At 50.5% G+C, this 22,985-nt stretch overlaps 1 protein-coding gene across 3 annotated transcripts in view; it reads left to right on the forward strand.

The window, feature by feature from the left end:
- Nucleotides 1-22,985, forward strand: part of LOC138468391 (zinc finger protein 432-like) — a 96,607-nt gene that overhangs the window by 31,196 nt on the left and 42,426 nt on the right. The window contains exon 1 of one of the 3 annotated variants that reach the window (XM_069608933.1): nucleotides 797-933. The exons of the other annotated variants lie outside the window; for them this stretch is intronic. The gene's annotated coding sequence lies outside the window, so the exon portion shown is untranslated. Of the gene's footprint in view, nucleotides 1-796; nucleotides 934-22,985 lie in introns of those variants that run through there. 3 annotated transcript variants of the gene reach the window in all.

Below are 22,985 nucleotides of genomic sequence, written 5' to 3' on the forward strand. Positions count from 1 at the left end.
CCAACGAAGAAGAGCCCGCGCCCCTCCAGGATGAGGCAGCAGCGGGTGACAGGACGTGAGGGCAGTGGAGCGAGCCGGACCTGGGGGAGCCGGACAGAGAAGGTGAGCCACCCGATGGGGCAGCGGGGGTCGGTCCCCGAGGAGGGCGATATAGTTTGAAAACTGCCACGAGACCGCCCGCCAGGCTCAAAGACTATGTATGGTAGTCGGCCCCCTGTGGACCGTGAGCACAAAGGGTTCTGGACATGAACTGTTGGTTTGAAGTTAAATTTATAGTATTTGTGTTTATCGTTAGTCTTGTTTGAAATAAAGGAGGAATGTTGCATCCGCCCTGCGTCCCGCTACGCGGTGACGCAGGGCGTGCCAATAAAAGCCCCGCCCCCGAGCACGGGAGACAGTTCCGGGGCAGACCTGCATTCTGTGTGCGTGTGTTTATTTGCAGCTCCCGCTGGAGCTGCGACATAAGGGCCTCGCGGCCTAGCCTCACATCCATGCGGTCTCACGGCGCCCAGGGCCGCGGAGACCCGGAGTTAACAGTCACATCCGGAGAGTGCAGCGAGAGCAGCGATGAAGAATGTTGGCAAGTATGGCACTGTGGGCGCACAAACGTCCCTTTTCGTGTCTGCCAGTGCACGGGAAGTGCCTGGACGCGGAGCAGGAGGCGCTGCGTGAGCGCTTCTTTGCTGCCCTGGAGGGTTCTCCTGCAGAGCCGCATTGGGCTAGGTTTGGGCGGGTTTCCAGTCCCCATTGGGCTACACGCGCGTCTCTGCTTCTAGCCGCCGCCAGAAGTGGACGAGTCACAACAACTCAACCCAGCGAGGGGGACAGGTCTGCACCCCTGAACACCCGCCCCCCGGAAAAAGTGGCGCTGAGAGGCGGGACACGGACCCTGCAGCGCCCAGCGAGGAGGACCGAGAGACCCGCAGACCCCCGGTAAGAATCGGGGTTACTACTGAAAAGATAGGTTGCACGGGGAGGGGGAATTAGAGCGCCGCTGCAGTCCTTCTCGGCGCTGTTTGCTGGAGACCTTTCCTTCTTTCTGCAACTTCAGCTTCAAAACCTCTGCAGGTGGAATAAAGCGCCCAGAGGTGGCGATTCCCATCACAGGAGCGAGGCACTGCTTTTGCAGCACTTTCATGGTTGCTTTTATTTTTATGCTTTTAATTTAGAAGCTGCAGATGAGGGTTGTATTTCCTGTCAAAAGATGCAAACCTCGCAGCAATGCCAGTGATTACTATTAATACATAAAATGCAAACCTCCCAGCAATGCCTGTGATTATTATACATCCATAAGGTACAAACCTCCCAGCAATGCCTGTGATTATTATTAATCCATAAGGTACAAACTTCCCGGCAATTCCTGTGATTATTATAAATCCATAAAATGCAAACCTCCCAGCAATGCCTGCTATCATTATAAATCCATAAAGGTGCAAACCTCCCAGCAATGCCTGTGATTATTATAAATACATAAAATGCAAACCTCCCAGCAATGCCTGTGATTATTATTAATCCATAAGGTACAAACTTCCCGGCAATTCATGTGATTATTATAAATCCATAAAATGCAAACCTCCCAGCAATGCCTGCTATCATTATAAATCCATAAAGGTGCAAACCTCCCGGCAATGCCTGTGATTATTATTAATCCATAAGGTACAAACTTCCCGGCAATTCCTGTGATTATTATAAATCCATAGGGTTTGCCACATGTGCACGTCTCCTGCTGTGACCCCCATGTCCCAAGAATGGCAGGGATTGTGCCCCAGGGGCCACACCACACATAGTGCCTCGACTGGAAGATTTCCTTATAGCACTATAGAAGCAGAGCCTATGTATCTCTACACATGTTAACAAGGTCAGCAAAGTAAAATACAATGTGCTTTTTCATAAAGTCATGCTTCATATATCGTGTGAGGAAAATGTGACCTTTAAAAAAATGAACATGTGCTTATGTATCAAATAAGAGCACATGAAAATAAGGGAGACAATTTAAACATTGTATGTGACCTATTTGAATTGTCTTGGAAGAAGGCATATTATTTGGGTGTCTTATTGGTGGTTTGTGTTTTCAGCCGGGTGCAGAATTTGCACTTGCCACTGGCTAGTGATATTGGACGCTTGGCGAGTAAGAAATGGTGTGCTGTGTGTATGTGTAGGATTGAGGTGGCGGGTGACTTTTGTATGGCTGGCTAGTAGCTTGCAACTTGAAATTGTGCACCCTGCTTTCAGCATAAAAATGCCCTTTTGCAGTTTTAGCACTGAAACACTAAGAACTTGTATCTGAAACAATGGCTACTTAATTTAAATTTTTTTGATATTAAAAGAATGGGTAGGTACCCACGTTTTTGTTGATGAGGGGGCCTGACTCTTGAGAGTTGGATCAATTGAACAAACAAAACAAATTAATCAAGGCTACCCCTCCCTTTAGAACACAGGTAGTGCTAGTGGCCCACCACGGCAAGGGTATGTTTACCTCAGCCATTTGTGATCTAGCTGACAAATTAGAGTGCTGTTAAAACACAATAATGTATTCTAAATTATTAATGTATCCACATTAAAAACAAAACAATAACCAAAACATAGAACTGAAATTGTCATTCACAACATAGGAACATATAACACTTTTGACTCTAAACGAGCGAGGTTAGTAGCTAGAGGTTATTATATGTGCTGCAAACAATGACGGCACATTTCGTCTGTCGACGCTTTTGCATGTTTTCAGTTCGGGGGTGACTCACTCAAACATAAGTTGCTGACTGTGTGTGCTTGTGGTTCCAAGCCCAGGCCGTCACATCATCAAACCTTGCGCTTTATCCCGCAAGGCCACATGAACACGTTATTAAGTGACTGTGATGGGTCCCTTTGGGGACTGTTGCAATACAGGCCTTTCAGTGTTAGAGGCAAGCACTCATTATACTTTGCCAGCAACTTTAGAAGCCTTTTACATGAAATGTGCATGTTATGTTCACTTTCTCTGGCGTCACTAGTTAGGCGTATGTTAATGACTTTTAACCTGCGCCCTGAGTGTAGTTACTGATAGGTGACATACATGCTAAGGTGCGATTGGTCATCACTTAGCACTTCCACAGACCATCAGAAGAATATCCGTCCTTGTCTGTGGGCTTGCCACTCCCCAGCTGGGCCATGCCATCTTTGCCTGCTCTTGGTGAACTTGCAGAAAGCGGGCATGGGTAAAGGATTCCTCAATCGGAGTTCCTGGGAAATGGCATCTGCTTCTGCAGCTCTTGCTTCTTTCAGCTCAGAAGTATTTCTCTTCAGGTGGCTAATTGAGGGACTGGCCTCAAGGGGCACTGCCAGAGAGGAGCCTGGATATACCAGAACCTATGGTGGCAGCAGTGAAGCACGTTGGTACTCCTATGAAGGGCGGGGGTCCAACCCTCGTTGTATTGGGGGGGGGGGTAGGTTCCTTGCCCACCGCATTGCCGCGCTCGGCCCAACTCCAGGGGTCTAACCTCTCTCCCTGGCTGTTTAACCAATACCTGGCACTTCTTTCCCACTGCATTGCCGCTCACTGCCCCAACTTCCAGTGCTATGCGGATGACTCTCAGCTCATTTTCAGGCTACCCTCAGCCACCTCTTCTCCCTCTCTCATCTCTGACTGTCTGTCCGCCATCCAGGAGTGGTGTGCCGCCAATGATCTCTGCCTTAATGCCAGTAAGACTGGGATTCTCCTCATCGGCATACCCACTCTCTCCTTTCCTGTCATTCTCTGGCTGGCCTCTCTTGGCCCCCTTCCTGCGCCCACCTGTGAGGCTAAAAAAATCGGGGTCATCTTCAACTCCACACTCTCCTTCTCTCCTCACATCTCTGACGTCTCTAAGAAGTCACACTATCAGCTGCACCTCCTCAGAGGGATACTTCCTTTCCTCTCCTTCCCCCCGAAGCCCACTGTCTCCAGAGCAATGGTTCTCTCTAGGCTGTACTACTGCAACAGCATCTTTCTAAATCTGCCTGCCTCTACTCTCCACCCTCTGCAACTTATCCAGAACAGGACTGCAAGACTTGTCCTTGGCCTCAAGCCCAGGGATCGTATCTCTCCAGGACGGAAATCTCTGCACTGGCTCCCAGTGGCTGCGAGGATTAAGTTCAAGACAGTCAGAGATGAGAGAAGGAGAAGAGGTGGCTGAGGGTAGCCTGAAAATGAGCAGTGTCGCCCGCACTGTGCAGGGGTTGAAATTGGGATTTGTAGACCAGGAGCAAAAAGCAGCACCTGGCTATCAAGCAGCACCCGTTAGGCAGGAGCTACCTCTGGGGACCAGGAGTCAGCAAATGTAAGATGAGCGCAAGATGGAAACTTTTTGTTGTCCATTTGCATATTATACAATATGCGTTAAATGTTCCTTGGGCATGTCCTTTATTGTCGTAAATGCATTCCCAAAACAACACAATTAATATTGCATAGCCATGCTTGTTTGGAACCACTTGCCCGAGGAGTCAAGTGTAGCTGCTGGTAGCTGTTAGTGTCAAACCAGGCTCCCCATGGCTATAACCAGGAGCTAAATGGCTCCCAGCAATTTCGAACCCTGCTGTTTACCATGAGGTTGTATGCTATGAACATTTGCTATTATATTTCAGTACCAAATAAAACCTGCTCTGGCAGCACCAGTGTACGGTGTGACTCCTATTCTGATCCTGCTCTGGCAGCACCAGTGTAGGCTGTGACTCTCATTCTGATCCTGCTCTGGCAGCTCCAGTGTACAATGTGGCTCCTATTATGACCCTGCTCTGGCAGGACCAGTGTACAGTGTGGCTCCTATTATGTCTGTTATGGACTTGATGGTCGTGCAGAGTATAAATACCTCCGTCCCCAAGTACCACACAGACAACACCAGAAATACTGCCTGTGCGGTCTTTGAGGCCACAGGTGGAAGTCCGTCGAGCCGATTTGGGAACAGCCGGAAGAACCCCTTGAACGCTGTAAAGCAAAAGGTTAGGCAGTTATGCACAGAATAGGAAGGACAACTAAAGACACAGGTAAGTTGGTGCTGCTTACCTATCTGTACAAGAGGAGGCCCAGAGATGTGAGGAAAGGCTGAACCCCGGAGCAGGAGTTGCTGGAGGCTAGGTATACGGATGGATAGGTAAACACCTAGAGTGGAGGCCGGAGGCCAGGTTACCAAACAGACAGACGTGATCCGTAGAGTATCCAGAGACGAAGCCGAAGTCAAGTAACCAAGAGGACCAAAGTTCGAACAGGAGGGTAAGGCAGTAGCAGTCCGTGGAGCAAAGCGTAGGTCGGCAACTGAAGATCCAAAGTTCGGTAGTAGAAGGGTAATGCGAGGCAATCCGTGAAACAAAGCGTGGTCGAGGCAAAAAAACAATCCGTAAGTATCAAAAAGCGTAGAGTAGCGTCACGTGATCCAGGAGGAAAACAGCTGTGAAGCAACGCTCCTAGTTTCCGGAAGTCTCTTATAGCATTTCAGGGGTCACGTGATACGTGACACGGGAGCGTTGCTGCGTGAAGGGCAATCACGTGATCCATGACGCGCGGGTCTCCGTGAGCAACGCTTTGCGTTGTAGCGAGATGTCAATCTCCAGTTCAGCTGCCAAGAACGGGAGGGGCGATAAACGCCGGGTCTGCCATGCAGTGATCTGACAGGATGGTTGAGGGTCAAGGGGTTACGTGGACCCAGGTAAGTGTGTGGGGTAGTGGGAGGCGTAACAATGACCCTGCTCTGGCAGCACCAGTGAACGGTGTGACTCCTATTATGACCCTGCTCTGGCAGCACCAGTGAACGGTGTGACTCCTATTATGACCCATGGAAATGGGGGTAGAGCACTAGAATATGCAGATCACTGAGTTGATCATGAGGTTGGGAGTCGATCCTGCTGCCAGTGAGAGGTTCTTGGGAGATGGTGCTCTTCCGTCTCATTGAGTTATGAGTGGGTTTTTGGCAAGAACAGTGTTCTTACCAAAAACCCACCTATTATGACCCTGCTCTGGCAGAACCAGTGTACAGTGTGTGACTCCTATTCTGATCCTGCTCTGGCAGCACCAGTGTAGGCTGTGACTCTCATTCTGATCCTGCTCTGGCAGCTCCAGTGTACAATGTGGCTCCTATTATGACCCTGCTCTGGCAGGACCAGTGTACAGTGTGGCTCCTATTATGACCCTGCTCTGGCAGGACCAGTGTACAGTGTGGCTCCTATTATGACCCTGCTCTGGCAGCACCAGTGAACAGTGTGACTCCTATTATGACCCTGCTCTGGCAGCACCAGTGAACGGTGTGACTCCTATTATGACCCTGCTCTGGCAGGACCAGTGAACAGTGTGGCTCCTATTATGACCCTGCTCTGGCAGCACCAGTGAACAGTGTGACTCCTATTATGACCCTGCTCTGGCAGCACCAGTGAACAGTGTGACTCCTATTATGACCCTGCTCTGGCAGCACCAGTGAACGGTGTGACTCCTATTATTCCTATTATGATCCCACTCCATTTCTGTTAGTTTGTTTGGTCAATTGCGACACTAGACAAGGAGAAATGCTTGATTAACGTTTCTCAAGCCCTCCTCAAGCGGGTGGCACGCTAATTCTCAATTCCAGATCAGTGATCTAAGCATTTCCAAATCAACATTATATCATTTAATGTATACTTGCCTAGGTATGGCTTAGTCCAGGGGTCTGCAACATTTGGCTCTCCAGATGTTTTGGACTACAAATTCTACCACTCCTAGCCGGCATAGTGAATGGTGAGGGATTATCGAAGTCGTAGTCCAGAACATCTGGAGAGCTACAGGTTGCAGAACCCTGGCTTAGTCAATGCTTAAGGGTTTAGTCAGACGGGCCTTTCCTGTTGGGGGGGGCCCCTGCCTGTTCTGGTTCCTTCTTGTGTACCTGGACTAGCGGGAACCTCATGATGCAGGCTTCAAGCCCCATTTGCTGGAGTGGATGCTACAGTGGTATGTGGATAGCTGTGTTCAGATTAGCTCAAGGCTCCTGGGCTTATGATGTACCTTGCCCGTGTTACTGCAGGATGTTGCAAAACTTCTTTTTTGGTTTGGTGGTGGGAGCTGTTCTTTCAGGCCTCTTCCACTTAGTACACATTTCCCAAAACCACAAGTGTTCCTGGCATGCTGTATTTCACCATGGTGTTATATTATACAGGCCTGGTGTGAGGATCCTTACTTTGCAGAGTGCCTGCCCATTTATTTGCTCCTGGTACTGATCAGCTTGCTTAACACCTGACACGTCTCCCTAGTGTAGAACTAGTGTCTGAGGCCTTTACGCTCCCTAACATGCTCTGGGTCCTTATAAGTGGAGTCTGCAGTGAATAGGGAATGGACCGAGCACCCATTATAGTGGTGTAAGGGTGACCTGGGGCTCACGTGCTGGGTCCTCATAGCTGGAGTCTGCGGTGAAGTAGACTAATGGACCGATGCACCCATTATAGTGGTGTAAGGGTGACCTGGGGCTCACGTGCTGGGTCCTCATAGCTGGAGTCTGTGGTGAAGTAGACTAATGGACCGATGCACCCATTATAGTGGTGTAAGGGTGACCTGGGGCTCACGTGCTGGGTCCTCATAGCTGGAGTCTGTGTGAAGTAGACTAATGGGCCGATGCACCCATTATAGTGGTGTATGGGTGACCTGGGGCTCACATGCTGGGTCCTCAAAGCTGGTGTCTGTGTGAAGTAGACTAATGGGCCGATGCACCCATTATAGTGGTGTAAGGGTGACCTGGGGCTCACGTGCTGGGTCCTCATAGCTGGAGTCTGCGGTGAAGTAGACTAATGGACCGATGCACCCATTATAGTGGTGTAAGGGTGACCTGGGGCTCACGTGCTGGGTCCTCATAGCTGGAGTCTGCGGTGAAGTAGACTAATGGACCGATGCACCCATTATAGTGGTGTAAGGGTGACCTGGGGCTCACGTGCTGGGTCCTCATAGCTGGAGTCTGCGGTGAAGTAGACTAATGGACCGATGCACCCATTATAGTGGTGTAAGGGTGACCTGGGGCTCATGTGCTGGGTCCTCATAGCTGGAGTCTGTGTGAAGTAGACTAATGGGCCGATGCACCCATTATAGTGGTGTATGGGTGACCTGGGGCTCACATGCTGGGTCCTCAAAGCTGGTGTCTGTGTGAAGTAGACTAATGGGCCGATGCACCCATTATAGTGGTGTAAGGGTGACCTGGGGCTCACGTGCTGGGTCCTCATAGCTGGAGTCTGCGGTGAAGTAGACTAATGGACCGATGCACCCATTATAGTGGTGTAAGGGTGACCTGGGGCTCACGTGCTGGGTCCTCATAGCTGGAGTCTGCGGTGAAGTAGACTAATGGACCGATGCACCCATTATAGTGGTGTAAGGGTGACCTGGGGCTCACGTGCTGGGTCCTCATAGCTGGAGTCTGCGGTGAAGTAGACTAATGGACCGATGCACCCATTATAGTGGTGTAAGGGTGACCTGGGGCTCACGTGCTGGGTCCTCATAGCTGGAGTCTGTGTGAAGTAGACTAATGGGCCGATGCACCCATTATAGTGGTGTATGGGTGACCTGGGGCTCACATGCTGGGTCCTCAAAGCTGGTGTCTGTGTGAAGTAGACTAATGGGCCGATGCACCCATTATAGTGGTGTAAGGGTGACCTGGGGCTCACGTGCTGGGTCCTCATAGCTGGAGTCTGCGGTGAAGTAGACTAATGGACCGATGCACCCATTATAGTGGTGTAAGGGTGACCTGGGGCTCACGTGCTGGGTCCTCATAGCTGGAGTCTGCGGTGAAGTAGACTAATGGACCGATGCACCCATTATAGTGGTGTAAGGGTGACCTGGGGCTCACGTGCTGGGTCCTCATAGCTGGAGTCTGCGGTGAAGTAGACTAATGGACCGATGCACCCATTATAGTGGTGTAAGGGTGACCTGGGGCTCACGTGCTGGGTCCTCATAGCTGGAGTCTGTGTGAAGTAGACTAATGGGCCGATGCACCCATTATAGTGGTGTATGGGTGACCTGGGGCTCACATGCTGGGTCCTCAAAGCTGGTGTCTGTGTGAAGTAGACTAATGGGCCGATGCACCCATTATAGTGGTGTAAGGGTGACCTGGGGCTCACGTGCTGGGTCCTCATAGCTGGAGTCTGCGGTGAAGTAGACTAATGGACCGATGCACCCATTATAGTGGTGTAAGGGTGACCTGGGGCTCACGTGCTGGGTCCTCATAGCTGGAGTCTGCGGTGAAGTAGACTAATGGACCGATGCACCCATTATAGTGGTGTAAGGGTGACCTGGGGCTCACGTGCTGGGTCCTCATAGCTGGAGTCTGCGGTGAAGTAGACTAATGGACCGATGCACCCATTATAGTGGTGTAAGGGTGACCTGGGGCTCACGTGCTGGGTCCTCATAGCTGGAGTCTGTGTGAAGTAGACTAATGGGCCGATGCACCCATTATAGTGGTGTATGGGTGACCTGGGGCTCACATGCTGGGTCCTCAAAGCTGGTGTCTGTGTGAAGTAGACTAATGGGCCGATGCACCCATTATAGTGGTGTAAGGGTGACCTGGGGCTCACGTGCTGGGTCCTCATAGCTGGAGTCTGCGGTGAAGTAGACTAATGGACCGATGCACCCATTATAGTGGTGTAAGGGTGACCTGGGGCTCACGTGCTGGGTCCTCATAGCTGGAGTCTGCGGTGAAGTAGACTAATGGACCGATGCACCCATTATAGTGGTGTAAGGGTGACCTGGGGCTCACGTGCTGGGTCCTCATAGCTGGAGTCTGTGTGAAGTAGACTAATGGGCCGATGCACCCATTATAGTGGTGTATGGGTGACCTGGGGCTCACATGCTGGGTCCTCAAAGCTGGTGTCTGTGTGAAGTAGACTAATGGACCGATGCACCCTTTATAGTGGTGTAAGGGTGACCTGGGGCTCACGTGCTGGCTCCTCATAGCTAGAGTCTGTGTGAAGTAGGCTAATCGACCGATGCATCCATTATAGTGGTGTAAGCGTGACCTGGGGTTCACTTGCTGGGTCCTCATAGCTGGAGTCTGTGGTGAAGTAGACTAATGGACCGATGCACCCATTATAGTGGTGTAAGGGTGACCTGGGGCTCACGTGCTGGCTCCTCATAGCTAGAGTCTGTGTGAAGTAGGCTAATGGACTGTTGCACCCATTATAGTGGTGTAAGGGTGACCTGGGGCTCACATGCTGGGTCCTCAAAGCTGGTGTCTGTGTGAAGTAGACTAATGGGCCGATGCACCCATTATAGTGGTGTAAGGGTGACCTGGGGCTCACGTGCTGGGTCCTCATAGCTGGAGTCTGCGGTGAAGTAGACTAATGGACCGATGCACCCATTATAGTGGTGTAAGGGTGACCTGGGGCTCACGTGCTGGGTCCTCATAGCTGGAGTCTGCGGTGAAGTAGACTAATGGACCGATGCACCCATTATAGTGGTGTAAGGGTGACCTGGGGCTCACGTGCTGGGTCCTCATAGCTGGAGTCTGTGTGAAGTAGACTAATGGGCCGATGCACCCATTATAGTGGTGTATGGGTGACCTGGGGCTCACATGCTGGGTCCTCAAAGCTGGTGTCTGTGTGAAGTAGACTAATGGGCCGATGCACCCATTATAGTGGTGTAAGGGTGACCTGGGGCTCACGTGCTGGGTCCTCATAGCTGGAGTCTGCGGTGAAGTAGACTAATGGACCGATGCACCCATTATAGTGGTGTAAGGGTGACCTGGGGCTCACGTGCTGGGTCCTCATAGCTGGAGTCTGCGGTGAAGTAGACTAATGGACCGATGCACCCATTATAGTGGTGTAAGGGTGACCTGGGGCTCACGTGCTGGGTCCTCATAGCTGGAGTCTGCGGTGAAGTAGACTAATGGACCGATGCACCCATTATAGTGGTGTAAGGGTGACCTGGGGCTCACGTGCTGGGTCCTCATAGCTGGAGTCTGTGTGAAGTAGACTAATGGGCCGATGCACCCATTATAGTGGTGTATGGGTGACCTGGGGCTCACATGCTGGGTCCTCAAAGCTGGTGTCTGTGTGAAGTAGACTAATGGGCCGATGCACCCATTATAGTGGTGTAAGGGTGACCTGGGGCTCACGTGCTGGGTCCTCATAGCTGGAGTCTGCGGTGAAGTAGACTAATGGACCGATGCACCCATTATAGTGGTGTAAGGGTGACCTGGGGCTCACGTGCTGGGTCCTCATAGCTGGAGTCTGCGGTGAAGTAGACTAATGGACCGATGCACCCATTATAGTGGTGTAAGGGTGACCTGGGGCTCACGTGCTGGGTCCTCATAGCTGGAGTCTGCGGTGAAGTAGACTAATGGACCGATGCACCCATTATAGTGGTGTAAGGGTGACCTGGGGCTCACGTGCTGGGTCCTCATAGCTGGAGTCTGTGTGAAGTAGACTAATGGGCCGATGCACCCATTATAGTGGTGTATGGGTGACCTGGGGCTCACATGCTGGGTCCTCAAAGCTGGTGTCTGTGTGAAGTAGACTAATGGGCCGATGCACCCATTATAGTGGTGTAAGGGTGACCTGGGGCTCACGTGCTGGGTCCTCATAGCTGGAGTCTGCGGTGAAGTAGACTAATGGACCGATGCACCCATTATAGTGGTGTAAGGGTGACCTGGGGCTCACGTGCTGGGTCCTCATAGCTGGAGTCTGCGGTGAAGTAGACTAATGGACCGATGCACCCATTATAGTGGTGTAAGGGTGACCTGGGGCTCACGTGCTGGGTCCTCATAGCTGGAGTCTGTGTGAAGTAGACTAATGGGCCGATGCACCCATTATAGTGGTGTATGGGTGACCTGGGGCTCACATGCTGGGTCCTCAAAGCTGGTGTCTGTGTGAAGTAGACTAATGGACCGATGCACCCTTTATAGTGGTGTAAGGGTGACCTGGGGCTCACGTGCTGGCTCCTCATAGCTAGAGTCTGTGTGAAGTAGGCTAATCGACCGATGCATCCATTATAGTGGTGTAAGCGTGACCTGGGGTTCACTTGCTGGGTCCTCATAGCTGGAGTCTGTGGTGAAGTAGACTAATGGACCGATGCACCCATTATAGTGGTGTAAGGGTGACCTGGGGCTCACGTGCTGGCTCCTCATAGCTAGAGTCTGTGTGAAGTAGGCTAATGGACTGTTGCACCCATTATAGTGGTGTAAGGGTGACCTGGGGCTCACATGCTGGGTCCTCAAAGCTGGTGTCTGTGTGAAGTAGACTAATGGGCCGATGCACCCATTATAGTGGTGTAAGGGTGACCTGGGGCTCACGTGCTGGGTCCTCATAGCTGGAGTCTGCGGTGAAGTAGACTAATGGACCGATGCACCCATTATAGTGGTGTAAGGGTGACCTGGGGCTCACGTGCTGGGTCCTCATAGCTGGAGTCTGCGGTGAAGTAGACTAATGGACCGATGCACCCATTATAGTGGTGTAAGGGTGACCTGGGGCTCACGTGCTGGGTCTTCATAGCTGGAGTCTGCGGTGAAGTAGACTAATGGACCGATGCACCCATTATAGTGGTGTAAGGGTGACCTGGGGCTCACGTGCTGGGTCCTCATAGCTGGAGTCTGCGGTGAAGTAGACTAATGGACCGATGCACCCATTATAGTGGTGTAAGGGTGACCTGGGGCTCACGTGCTGGGTCCTCATAGCTGGAGTCTGCGGTGAAGTAGACTAATGGACCGATGCACCCATTATAGTGGTGTAAGGGTGACCTGGGGCTCATGTGCTGGGTCCTCATAGCTGGAGTCTGTGTGAAGTAGACTAATGGACCGATGCACCCATTATAGTGGTGTAAGGGTGACCTGGGGCTCACGTGCTGGGTCCTCATAGCTGGAGTCTGCGGTGAAGTAGACTAATGGACCGATGCACCCATTATAGTGGTGTAAGGGTGACCTGGGGCTCACGTGCTGGGTCTTCATAGCTGGAGTCTGCGGTGAAGTAGACTAATGGACCGATGCACCCATTATAGTGGTGTAAGGGTGACCTGGGGCTCACGTGCTGGGTCCTCATAGCTGGAGTCTGTGGTGAAGTAGACTAATGTCATGATGCCTACCACCGGGCATCAGGACCAAGCCCATCAGCTCCGGGAGCAGGCATCCAGAGTCTTATTAAAACCCCAACAGCCCCGGCTGGGGGTTGTTTGTTTTCAGTCCTGGCGCCTTAGACGCCAGTCTCATCCGAGAAATCAGTCCTGGCTCCATAGGCGCCAGGCTCATAGACTTTACTTACCTGATGCAGACCATGCTGCAAATGAGTCCAAGCCAACGTGAGGCCTGGATGGGACTATTTTATTACAGGGACTATTTTTTACTCGGGTGTGGTTCTGGGGAACTTCTTACCTGGAACTACTTTGGAGGCTATTTAAACCACGCCCGAACAGCAGCCCACGCTTCGCGTTATTCTGCATCCAGCAGCGTAACGCTCACCGTGCCTGCAGCCTGCACCCAGTCTTCTGCCACGGCCGCCTCGTATCCAGAGCTCCTAAAACAAAGAAGAAAGAAAAGGACAAGGTTAGAAAACAAACTTATTTCTAATTCCTCACCTGATTCCGGATCCATCTCGTCTCCGGACCTGGAAAGAACATCACTTCTGTACGCGTCTCATCTCCAGCTGCAGCGCCGCGCCTTACTCACCACTCTTCACAGCATCCTTCGTTTCGGCGCTGCTTCCATCATTTCTTCGCCGAACTCCGGCACCTAGGGGACAAAAGAAAACCACAAGGTGAGCCGAGAAAACCAACAAATAAAACTCTTACCACCATAGACTTACCTGATTTACCACCGAAGGCATCATTCTATAACTTTCCACATTTTCACGTGCCGCACCTGTAAAGAGAGAGAAAACAACACGGTAACCACGAGCAGCATTTACCGGACAGCGTCGGGTAATACAGACTCTTACCTGAGCGCCACCAGTTGCCACGAGAGCATCTTCTCACAAACTATCTGCAAGATAAGAAAGGAAGGGGGACAAGAGTCAACAACGGACATTTTGAACTCTATGAACTTAATACTTACTGGTCTTCGGCAAGAACCTCAGAGTCAATATTCTCCGGAACTCTCCCATGCCTTCAAACCAGTGAAGTAACTGGAATCAACGCGCCGCTGCAAATCGACGCAGGATGGAGAGCTCATCTTTCAAGAATATAAGGTGAGATTGCTGAGAGGGCACTTCGGAGGTGATTAGTGGGGAGGACTGTGGGGGTGCCATCACTTAAATCCACGGGTGGGTAAATCCATCCCTCCACTTGCAGGAGAATACTTCTACGGGTCAAGCAGACAAGATTAGGAGGGCCAGTCTAGTCAGTCATCGCTGCACTACGCATCATGTTGGTGGAGACTGCAGCCGTCCGGGTCTGACCGACGCCCCTGTGGGAGCCGGGTGAGCGTAACAACTAATGGACCGATGCACCCATTATAGTGGTGTAAGGGTGACCTGGGGCTCACATGCTGGGTCCTCATAGCTGGAGTCTCTGTGAAGTAGACTAATGGGCTGATGCACCCATTATAGTGGTGTAAGGGTGACCTGGGGCTCACGTGCTGGGTCCTCATAGCTGGAGTCTCTGTGAAGTAGACTAATGGACCGATGCACCCATTATAGTGGTGTAAGGGTGACCTGGGGCTCATGCTCTGGGTCCTCATAGCTGGAGTCTGTATGAAGTAGACTAATGGGCTGATGCACCCATTATAGTGGTGTAAGGGTGACCTGGGGCTCACGTGCTGGATCCTCATAGCTGGAGTCTGCGGTGAAGTAGACTAATGGACTGATGCACCCATTATAGTGGTGTAAGGGTGACTTTGGGCTCACGTGCTGGGTCCTCATAGCTGGAGTCTGTGTGAAGTAGACTAATGGATTGATGCACCCATTATAGTGGTGTAAGGGTGACCTGGGAATCACGTGCTGGATCCTCATAGCTGAAGTCTGTGGAAAGTAGACAAATGGGCCGATGCACCCATTATAGTGGTGTAAGGGTGACCTAGGGCTCACGTGCTGGGTCCTCATAGCTGGAGTCTGCGGTGAAGTAGGCTAATGGACTGTTGCACCTATTATAGTGGTGTAAGGGTGATCTCTGGCTCACGTGCTGGGTCCTCATAGCTGGAGTCTGTGTGAAGTAGACTAATGGGCCGATGCACCCATTATAGTGGTGTAAGGGTGACCTGGGGCTCACGTGCTGGGTCCTCATAGCTGGAGTCTGTGTGAAGTAAACTAATGGACCGATGCACCCATTATAGTGGTATAAGGGTGACCTAGGGCTCACGTGCTGGGTCCTCATAGCTGGAGTCTGTGTTGAAGTAGGCTAATGGACTGCTGCACCCATTATAGTGGTGTAAGGGTGACCTGGGGCTCACGTGCTGGGTCCTCATAGCTGGAGTCTGTGTGAAGTAGACTAATGGACCGATGCACCCATTATAGTGGTGTAAGGGTGACCTAGGGCTCACATGCTGGGTCCTCATAGCTGGAGTCTGTGTGAAGTAGACTAATGGGCCGATGCACCCATTATAGTGGTGTAAGGGTGACCTGGGGCTCACGTGCTGGGTCCTCATAGCTGGAGTCTGTGTGAAGTAGGCTAATGGACTGTTGCACCCATTATAGTGGTGTAAGGGTGATCTCTGGCTCACGTGCTGGGTCCTCATAGCTGGAGTCTGTGTGAAGTAGACTAATGGGCCGATGCACCCATTATAGTGGTGTAAGGGTGATCTCTGGCTCACGTGCTGGGTCCTCATAGCTGGAGTCTGTGTGAAGTAGACTAATGGGCCGATGCACCCATTATAGTGGTGTAAGGGTGACCTGGGGCTCACATGCTGGAGTCTGCGGTGAAGTAGACTAATGGACCGATGCACCCATTATATTGGAGTAAGGGTGACCTGGGGCTCACGTGCTGGGTCATAGCTGGAGTTATCTCCTAGGCTTGATGCTCCTATGTTTCTAGGGAGTGTCAGTACTCAGTCACCACTGGCAACGACATATGTCCATACCACCCTGGAGACACCTGTTTTCTGTGGCTCCCAGAAGCTGTGGATGATTGCCAGTGTTCCAGATAGGATTTTAGAGTGAGAGTATTTTACTCCCAATTTTTAGAATTGGAGAGTTAAAGCAATTTCAAGAGAGTAAAAATGAGTTTCCTCCTTCGCAAAAGAGTAAAACATGCTTGGCAACTATCCAATTTGTGTGTAAAATTAAAACTTTGTTGTAAAACCATTAGTAACAAAACAGCTGTATTGCAAAGTGGTTCTTTATAATTTATTGCACTCATGGAAAACATTTTCCCCACACAAGAACCTTGTAGATGCATACTACCCAGCTTCATTTTCATATTTGGGCACAAACTCTGTTAAGAGTTACTACAGATACCAGCTAGTTACATTAGGTGATTCATAAATCAATTCCCTCACTTTTGCAGCATCACTTCTCTGCCACTCGGGCCTACTGTTGCTGCCTGGCACTACCTGCTTGACAGCCACTCCATGTATTTGCTCCATCTCTCCTTCCCTTTGCTAGTCTGTTTCCCCTATCATTCACTTTCTGACACTCTGCCTTTCACCCTTCAGTGTTGCGATGCCACGTTTTGCGGTCTGTGTCTCTGTCTCTCCCATTTCTGCATTTTATTGTTGCTTTTTCTCTCCTATAACTCAATGTATCAGTTGATAAAACTCCTCTTCCTCTCTCATGTCATTACTCCGGCTATATCTCTTTTTTCATTTTCTCGGTTGTGTTTGCTACTCTTTTGATTATCTTGCTTGCCTGTCTGTTATGTTATTGGCCTGCTCTTCTCTAGTCTTACTGTTCTATTTCCATCTCTTCCCACCTGCTGTTGACCCATGTTTTATTTTACTGTCTCTAAATGTCTTTTTCGAATGGATTGTGTCCTCCAAAGTATTCCACATGTTAGATGTATTTGCCCAGCTTTGGCTGCTTCGGAAATGTTTTCTTGGCAGAGGGTGCTGTGCGTCGATGTTGATTCGAGGTCCCTCGAAGGCCTCCGTCGAGGGTGATGTCATCAGGTATACAAGTAGTATGCACGGTGCCCGTTGGCCTCAGTTCTGTTTTTCCGCAGTACGTGTTGCTTTCGGAGACTCTGCGCGCCTCGATAGTTCTGTGACACAGTTATTGTGAAGATATTAGAGATGCCCTCATCGTCGACCCCGACTACCCCACGTTCGGGGTTCAGGAAATGTAAAACTTGTGGTTCCAAAATGTCGATCAAGGATCCGCACCGAGAATGTCTGTGGTGCCTCGGCGAAAACCACAACACGAAGGCCTGTGCAAAGTGTCAGGCTATGATGGGCAAGGCCTTGCGAGAGAGGAAGGGAAAGCTACAGGTAGGTCGAAAACCCAACCGAAAAGCCTCAAGCGTCGAGTCGAAAACCCATGAGGAGAAATCTCCTCGACGTGAAAGGCAAAAACATAGGTCTAGGTCCCGAAGTGGTTACCACCACTCTTCGTCTTTGACGAAAAAGTCTAAAAAGAGACGCCACTGATCCCCCTTCCACCTCGTCTTCTGACGAATCCCCCAAGAAAATGAAATGCTCCAAAAAACATTCTTCCTCCGAAGAATGGGAAGCATTTAGAATTAAAATGATTGAGGTTTTTGAAAAGGCTAAGCCTTGGTTCGCGCCTTCATTGTAAGCCGACCGAGAGCGCTACCGTTCAGACACTTGTGCGCCCTCGAGCCCGGGTGATCGAAGGAGAAAAGATCGGGAACCCTCCAGGACCCTGAGTGGACAAGCCTTCGAAGAGCGTCTCAACGCCTTCGGAGCCAGCTCTGTCGACTACTGTTATTTCGTCAAACGCTTTTGTCGATGTCAACCCCGAAGCCTTCGGTGCCCATAGTTTCAAATGCTCCAGTTCAGTCAGAAACTGACAAAATAGCAGCAAAAGAAAAAGCTGCAAAGCCTTCAGCCTCCACTGTAACAGCTGCTCCAGAAAAAATGTATAAACCTCTGCCAAGGAAAGAATTTATTAAATCCTTGACTTCAATTTTTGAAGAACAAGAAAGGTCTGAGGAGGAGGGTGTTCCTTTTGGCCTAGAGTATGGCACCCCTAATGCCCCAGAATGTCTAATTTCTGAGGAAAGCAGAATGAGGGATTTAGTGGAAACTTTGCATAACGCAAGTGGAGTTGACACATCACCTGAGACAGAATTTGGCAAACCAGAACCAGGAGAACATGCCAGTCCCTCATATAGACAACTGATGACAAAGGTGGTGGATTATTTAGGATGGGCTAGACCACCAACTCAGTTCATCCAGGATGACCTGACTGACATATTGGATCAGGCCCCCACCGAAGATCCGATTTTACCCTTCCATGTAGCCTTACAAAATAGGGTGGCCAAAAAGTGGGAGACCCCAGACTCAATTCCTCCTGTGAATAAGTCCCTGTCATGTCCACAGGCCCCAGAACACAAAAACCACACCATCTAGTGATGGGGCAATGGGTCACTTGACCACTTATGTCCCTTTGCGCCCCATAAACACAGGGGCCCTGGCTGGACTCAGTCCTGGCGCCTTTGGAGCCAGGCTCATATAGAGATGTGAGCAGAAACACTTTATTTCAGTGCAGGAGTGCTTTTACTTTATTTCAGTGCAGGAGTGCTTTTATTTTACAAGAACTTTCCAGGAGCTGAAAGCCTTTATTCCAGAGAACATCCTCATGTGCTCACTCATCGGGTGTGGCTCCCTAGGCCTGGTCTTCATGTCCTGACTCATCGGGTGTGGCAGGCAGGCTGAACCTGATGGGCATGGCTTCAGAAGCTCAGCTATATAAGCTGCTCCGGTATCCAGTCAAAGTTTCAAATAAATAGTTTCGAAATACAATACTTTCTAAACAATGTTCTAATGCTTTTTTTGTATGTGCATTTTTTTTTGTGTGTTTCATATAGTAAAAATCTTGGGTTTTCCCCAAAAAACAGGGGTTTGGGGCGGATCCCTCTGAAAAGAAAAAAAAAAAAACATGCAGTCAAACTTTTTTGCCCGATCCTTTTGCTTTGAAAGTATTGTAGTCGAAACTTTCACTATAAACCAGCTGCTCCATCCTTAAGGCCGGTGCTTCGTGTTACTGTGCACTCGCATGCAACGTGACGCGCACCGCTGCTTGGACCAGTTTACTTGCCTTTGAAACCAGGCGTTCTCCTGCATACTTGCCTCTATGAAACCGGTGCTTCATCGCTTCATCTGCAGACTCATCTCCTGACATCCAGTGATCTTGATCCCGACGCCGCAGCACCGCATTCCGCATCCACAAACTCGGACCCTGTGAAGAAGAAGAAAGACAAGGTTAGAACATCCGCCATAGGGCGCGCCGCATTTGATCCCCGCGCGCCCCCTAGTTAACAACTTATCAGCTACTGTACCGCTGCAGCTTCGTTCCTCATTCCTTCCGGCTGCCTGCCTCGAGCTCCGCAGCTTCTGCCGGGCCAGCAACATCGCCTGCAAGCGAAGAAAGCAAAAGAGCAAACATCAAAAGTGGAACGGACAGCAATACAAGAGCACAAACTTTCCAATACAACAAAAACAGACGAGGAAAGACAAAGGCAAACAGGAACACTTCCCTGAAGTATAGTTGCTTAGTCGCAGCAGGACTGGACTACCACGTGCAAGGGAACAGTGAAGGACCTCGGTCCAGATCATACAAGCGCCCCTGCCAGAAGCAGCAGGACGGAGTGCTCGCCAAAACTAATCAACAGGTGAGCTTTCCAGGGACAGAGTATCCCACGGGTACCACGGTTTGGGAGAAGGGGTCAGGCGCACAAGCTGACATACTCACGCCCCCTATTCTCCACGCAGGAGCAGTCCTGAGCAGCATCACCTATTACCACCAGTCACCACATAAGTGCAGAGGGTGAAGTTGGACCCGAGCGACCTCACCCGGGAGGGCTGCATCCGTGCCCCAACGCCTCCGCAGAGACCAGGTGAGCGTAACAGACCCTCACGTCAAAATACAGCCCTTCCAGTAGCGACCCCGGCTATCTGTCCAATCACCCCACTCCCGAGAGTCTGGTGGTCCAGGCAGCCACAGCTACATCAAATAAGGTGGCGTACCCTTCCATCCCTCCGGATAGGGACGACATGTGTGTGGCTGGTTGGGCACGCAAGGTAGTTTCAGCTGGGAGTATGGCATTAAAATCTGCCAACTCCACATGTTCCTTGGCAACATTTTCGTACGCTCTGTGGGAGTGCATTGCAATGGTGGCGGCGGCAGAGCACATACCTAAAGGGGAAGAAAGGGAAAGGATTCCTAGCCATCGTTAAAGATGGAAAGGAGGCCATGCAGGAATCCCTTCAGTCTGAATTGGGCACTGCAGATAGTGTGAGCAGGTCCATGGCCACTAACACAGTGATGCGCAGATTTGCGTGGTTGCGAAAGTCGGGTTGAAAGTGCCTTTTGGCGGGTCTCACCTTTTCGGCAACAAGGCTACCGAGAGCCTTGAGAGGTTGCAGACCTCGAAAGCGGCAGCCAAATCTTTAGGAGCTGCTATTAGGCAACCTTAGCCTTTTCGTGCATCAGGACAATATTGGAGGGGACGATCCTATCGTTATTATTCCTCATATGGAAAGGCGAGAGGAATGGCCAATCAAAGAGGCCAGAGAAAAACCACTTGTGGTGGATGAGGTAAACGTGCTAAGTCAGCTCCAGCTGCAGCTTCCTTACCATCAGCAGTCGCAGCATCCGCCACAAAACCACTTTGAGGACTTGCATCACAAGACACCTGTGAGAGGCAGACTGTCCCAGCATCTGCAAAAATGGCGAGCCATTACTTCAGATGTTTGGGCTCTAGAAATAATAGCCCAAGGTTACTGCCTTCCTTTTCTAACGCAGCGTCAAAGCAATCCACCGGGGAGACGCTCTTTGAAGTTTCCAGATCCGCTCCTACAGCAGGAAGTCTACAGCAGGAAGTCTTAACCCTGCTAGAGAAAGGTGCTATAGAAGCAGTACCTGTAGCGGAGAGCAACAAGGGATGGTACTCCCCATATTTCTTGATTCCCAAAAAGGATGGAGGACTGAAACCCATCTTGGACTTAAGAGGCTTGAACAAGCTCCTCAGGAAGGACAAGTTCAAGATGGTCACTCTTTCTCAGATCCTTTAGGCCCTTCAACTTCTGGATTGGTTGGTGTCATTGAATCTTCAGGATGCTTATTTTCATGTGCCAATCCATCTCGAGCACAGAAAATACCATCAGTTTCGAGTCCTACCATTCGGGTTGACCTCCGCCCCGAGGGTCTTCACCAAGTTGATGGTAGTGGTGGCAGCGCACCTCAGGAGAGGGGGGGATTCACGTCTACCCCTACCTGGACGATTGGTTGATCAGGGCGCCTTTTGTCGAGCAAGCCCTGAATCATCTGGAAGTCACCTGCCACTTCCTCCACAGACTGGGCTTCTCCCTCAATTTCAAGAAGTCACAGATGACACCTTCCCAACAGCTCCAGTACATAGGGGCTGTCCTAGACACATCCTTGGGAAAGAGCTCGCCTCCCAAGTCGAGGCTCAAGACATTCTTCAGATGGTTTCCAAATTTCAAAATGCCCAAACTCTCCAGGCCTGCGACTTCTTCAGGTTGCTCGGCCTCATGGCATCCTGCATCTTTCTGGTGCCGGAGGCACGTTTGAGGATGAGATCCCTTCAATGGGCTCTAAAGACTCAATGGTCCCAATTCTCAGGACAAATGACGGATCTCCTTCCCATTCCAGACAAGGTTCGGCAGGATCTTCTGTGGTGGACTTGCACAGAGAACATCCTAAAAGGAGAACAGTTTTGGCAACCATGGCTGGAGATCACAGTAGTGACGGACGCCTCACTCCTGGGGTGGGGAGCTCATGCCAACGATCTGACAATCAGCGGTCGTTGGTCTCCCTCGGAGTCCAAACTACACATCAATCTTTTGGAGCTGAGAGCAATCAGACTAGTCCTGAAGGCTTTTCTGCCATCTGTCGGGGGAGAAAATAAACACAGTGGCCATGCATTACCTAAACAAAAGAGGATGTGTAGGGTCACTACCTCTGTGCAGAGAGGCAATGTGGCTCTGGTATTGGGCAATTCAGGAAGGAATCTCCTTATCGGCAGTTCATCTTGCCGTGGAGGAGAATATGATGGCGGACGCTCTGAGCAAGCAGAGTACTGTGTCCCACGAGTGGGAACTGGCTCAGGAAGTCCTTCAAGAGATCTTCGCCCTTTGGGGAACCCCTCCAGTAGACCTGTTTGCGAATGGAATCATCCGAAAGTGTGAAAGGTATTGCTCAAGGGAATTTCCGCTGAGAGGAGCCCCATGGGACGCGTTCGTGGTAGAGTGGAACTTCCCACTGCTATATGTGTTCCCTGCGATCCCCGTCATTCCTCAAGTCATCAGGAGGTTAAGACGGTACGGAAATCACATGATCCTAATTGACCCGAATTGGGCCAGGAGAACGTGGTACCCGGCCCTTCTAGATATGTCCATCTGCCCTCCGTTACATCTTCATCAGAGAGAGGACCTTCTCTCACAAAAGGAGGGCCAGGTTCTCCATCCAGAGGTCCGGACTCTCAACCTTCATGCTTGGTATCTGATGGGCTGAGATACAAGGATTGGGACCTTCCAGATAACGTCATGGAGGTGTTGCTTTCGGCAAGAAGGCCAGCAACAAAATCTTTGTACCGTTGCCGCTGGAAGAAGTTTTGCAAGGGAAAAGAATGTTGATCCTTTTCTGTGTTCTATCCCAGTAGTATTATCCTTCCTCTTATCATTAGCACATAGAGGTCTCAATTTTGGGACCATAAAGGGCTATCTTGCAGCGCTTTCCATTTTCAAGTGCTCTTCAGAAGAATGTTCCTACTTTAAAATTCCTTTGATAATACAATTCTTAAAGGGACTCACCAATGAGTTCCCTCCTTCTTCATTCCAAGTCCCAGTTTGGGACCTTAATCTGGTTCTAAAGTTTTTGATGTGTGCCCCTTTTGAACCTTTGCACACATGTCCATTAAAATTACTAGCTTTGAAAACCGTTTTCTTGGTTGCTTTAACATCTGCATGAAGAGTGAG

The sequence above is a fragment of the Ambystoma mexicanum genome, chromosome 4q, assembly GCF_040938575.1.
Source record: "Ambystoma mexicanum isolate Mex_15411 chromosome 4q, UKY_AmexF1_1, whole genome shotgun sequence".
Lineage (NCBI taxonomy): Eukaryota > Metazoa > Chordata > Amphibia > Caudata > Ambystomatidae > Ambystoma > Ambystoma mexicanum.